The sequence below is a fragment of the Osmerus eperlanus genome, chromosome 6, assembly GCF_963692335.1.
Source record: "Osmerus eperlanus chromosome 6, fOsmEpe2.1, whole genome shotgun sequence".
NCBI classification, from domain to species: Eukaryota; Metazoa; Chordata; class Actinopteri; order Osmeriformes; family Osmeridae; genus Osmerus; species Osmerus eperlanus.
The window spans coordinates 6,444,708-6,448,405 of NC_085023.1; the positions used below are offsets into that span (position 1 = coordinate 6,444,708).

General features: G+C 41.3%; 1 protein-coding gene across 2 annotated transcripts in view; it reads right to left on the reverse strand.

Annotated features, from left to right (window-relative positions):
* LOC134022050 (dual specificity protein phosphatase 13A-like) overlaps window positions 1-3,634 on the reverse strand; it is a 40,300-nt gene extending 36,666 nt beyond the window's left edge. Inside the window, exon 1 of one of the 2 annotated variants that reach the window (XM_062463227.1) lies at window positions 3,260-3,634. The gene's annotated coding sequence lies outside the window, so the exon portion shown is untranslated. The remainder of the gene's footprint in view (window positions 1-3,259) is intronic. The other variant, XM_062463228.1, reaches the window with a different exon arrangement.
* Between the last annotated feature and the right edge of the window lie 64 nt (window positions 3,635-3,698).

Below are 3,698 nucleotides of genomic sequence, written 5' to 3' on the forward strand. Positions count from 1 at the left end.
CAAATCAGATCAGTCGAACTTTATTCAGAAATGGGGGGATGGCGGGAACATTAAAGGTGTAGGTACAGTAAAAGTGAAATGGAACGCGTCTTTCTGCCTTGAAGCTGCGTGCGCATCAACAAGACCCCATCTATATGTAAAGATAACATCCAAGCTAACAATTTCGCCAAATCTGACTGCAGCATTGTATACCATATGTACCGTGTTATGGTTGTTTGAGTTAAACAACTTGCTAAATGAATTAAATGTCAAATCCAACTATAAATGTATAAAAGAGAGTTCCAATCAAATCTGAATTTGTTTTAAACCTAGAGGTTTAAAAGGTTACCTTTGCCTAAACTGACATGCACCAACTCAGTTTCAACAGCCATTTACACATTTAGTCTCTATTTGTTACTCTATTCTTAAGGCATGTTTAACTTAATGTCTGCACCTCTCTGTCACCAACTGTCTCTGCAGTGGGGGCTTCACAGGGTGTCTACAGGTATAAACAAGTTAAATGTAAGACTTTTAATACCACTTCCAAATGAAATTAAAGACCAAACTTACGATGGAAATACAAATCAAAAGTGGAAATATACAGTCATCTTTCCAAGTAAACACTGATGTCTGTTCAATATGAACAGTATGGTAAAATGACAATAATCGGTTGAGTTTAAGAACATTGACTAAATGTGTGTAATGCGGAAGGATAACACAAAAATGTAATTGCTGTCCTAAATTATACTTATTATTACACTAGGGTGGAAATGGTGGAGCAGAAACTAACAATTCCATGAATCCCATGGAAACAAAGGCAAATGTGTGAGATGTACTGATGTGGAGCACAAATGCTCCAAGAAGCAGTACTTCTCTTGAGTGGTTTTTATTCAGATGAATAATCATTGGATTCAGGTCAAAAGTCTATCACTTGAACTAGTTTCATCACTTAAGACACAAAGTCAGCAGCTTGGCATACTGGCACATGGAAAGGATTAAACATTTAGACTTTCATCAAAGTAATGCTGGCTTGTCCTTTTTCATCAATGTCCTCAAAAAAGCAGGCTGCAGAGCTACTGTGTCTGTGGGGTGACTGTCTCTGGAGGGCTGGCAGGCAGGGGCAAGCAGGGCCTGCAGGCAGGCAGGCAGGCAGGCCAGCTGGATCAAGCTGTTCTGGGGTCAGGGCTGAAGAGAAGCTGTCCAGCTAGAGAGGGGTAGTCCAGCAAGGGGTCTGTGTGGATCTCACCATCCTCGAGTCTGTTGCATCCTCTGTTGAACTCTGTTGAGCAGGCCTCTGCATGACCCTCCAGACCTGTCAAAGTGAAGAAAGGGTCCATGTCAGTTGTGAAAAATGAAGCTTTTCCCATCTACACTTGATACAGACTTCAGTTTTGACTGTGAAATGCAGTGTCATTACTTGAACTTGAATCCAAATGTGTTGACGTCATGGAGACCCATGCAGTCACTCAAAACACAGGTTCGATTCCAGGCTCTGGCAAGAGTATTTACCTCTAAACTGGTCAATATATACACATCTGACAAAAGACCAGCTCGACCTTTGCTTGTAAACAGTGATTCTGACTGTAAGAGACCTTTAAATAGCCTGACTTACCGAAATTGGCAAAACTAGCCTGGCTAACGTAGGTCGCTTTCTCAGGGCATATGACGAATGAAACAGGCTCGCCTTGAAAAAGTCTCCCTGCCGCATAGGCTTATTACAAAGACTTTCACGCCAAAAATCACCATTATGAGCCGACAGGTCTGTGGGGAATTGCTTTTTCTCCTAAAGGCTGCTCTCCTCGACCTTTTTGATGAACAATTCGCCGAGATGCAAAATGACTCACTAATTAAAAACACAGAGGAAAAAAGCTAGAGCTACAGTAGCTACTTTTCGAGTTTGGTTTTCCGTCACTTCAGAATCACGATCTATAAGGTCTAAAAGTGCTAAACCTTCACCATAATTCAAGAGTAGTGTACTTTCACAAACCCAATCATTAATTCTAGCTTAAAATGTGTAAAACCAGGACTTACCGAAAGTGGCTGCCTCCAACACGGCTTTCACGGGAGACGACTTTCACGGGACACGGGAAACAACAATGGCCGCCGAAAAATAATTTGTATTCGTAACAGCGAGCTGCGATTGGAAGCGAAATGAAACAGGGGCTAAAAAACGAGGGTGGGGGCTTGGTCAGCACACATTTTCAAGAAAGCATGCGTGTGTCAAGGGGCTCTGGCCCCTTGTGTGTGAGAGAATGTGGAGCACGCGCGCACAGGAGCAAAGGGAGAGAGGATTTGGGGAAACAGCCCTAGAAATTAGCCAAGCATGCATGTTTCAAATATTCACTAAAAATCGAGTTTTCATGTTACAGTCAACTTTTTCTCAGATTTGTGTACTCAACATTCTCAAGAGTCTTCATATGAACTAGTGATTGAATCAGAGTATCAGTTTTTGGCCGGCGGATGTGTAAAGCATTATTTTAGCATTAGCAATAAATTCAATTTGCTTTATATCAATCATTTTTAGAGGTATGAAGTTGCCTTTGCACATGGTAACATGTTGTAGTGTCTTCCACGTGACATACCAAGTTTGGTGTTGATATCTCAAAGATTTGCTGAGATTTGACCAAACGTCCTGTTTGGTTGCTTTGTTGCAGATTTTGATTGGCTCTACCGGACAAACGGTTTTGAAAATCAGAAATCCCTACGATAACTTTTGTGAGGCTCAGTCTGGATATCATCTATGGCAATTTTGAAGAAAATTCGACCAAAAATGTAGGAGGAGTAGGGAAAAAACGCGTTTCCTTAATCTTTATTGTACAGACAAATCCAATATGGTGGCCGTTATAGCTTCTTGAGGCTTTTTTATTCCTCATGAGAAATAAGGCATATGTAATGAATTTCAGAATTTTGGGACTTATGGCCTGCAAATGGCATCAATTTGAAAATTGACATATTGGGGCATGGCCTGTAGCGCCACCTATTGTCTCACATGGCCCATGTTTGGTATGGTAGTTACTAATGGTCTGCAGTTTCAACATGCCAAATTTCACAACTTTTTACGGTACTGGTCTAGGGGCTGCCATTGACTCCCATGGGTAAAAAATAATAATACCACCAATAACAATAGGGTTCTCCTACCGGAGGAACCCTAATAAGAAGAAGAATACTAACATAAACAATAGGTTTCCTCCTACCGGAGGAACCCTAATTATTAATAAGTATGCAGTGGCATAACGACATCTCCGTCGTTACTTGACACCTCTGATTGTCTCACACATACCTTCAGAGTCTCCAGTCCAACTTTTCACGTCCGTCTCTTCAGCCCCTGAAACCAACGCTTCGATGGTTATTTTCTTTAAGTCCTTAAGTCTCTGTATAAATTCGCCTTCTTACTCAGCCACGCTGCTGTTCTTCTCACTACTTTACCACTGCTTCGCCTTCGACTGACATAATTTGACGGTCAGGGTCAGGACTAGGCTACCATATCTGCGTTATTGCGAACACAGTTTCACAAAGACAGGGATAATACTGACACGTGCAAAACAGAATTTCGTAATGTTTAAATTTGATCTATTTTTAATAAGCAATAGCTTATAATTAAACAGGCTGCTAATTATGATCTAGCAAAACAAGCGCTTCCTATTCGCCGACAGAGGGAAGTATAGTGTAAATAGAAGACGCTCTGTAAATGTGACGCTCTTGGCTGAGCCACTCTCCTA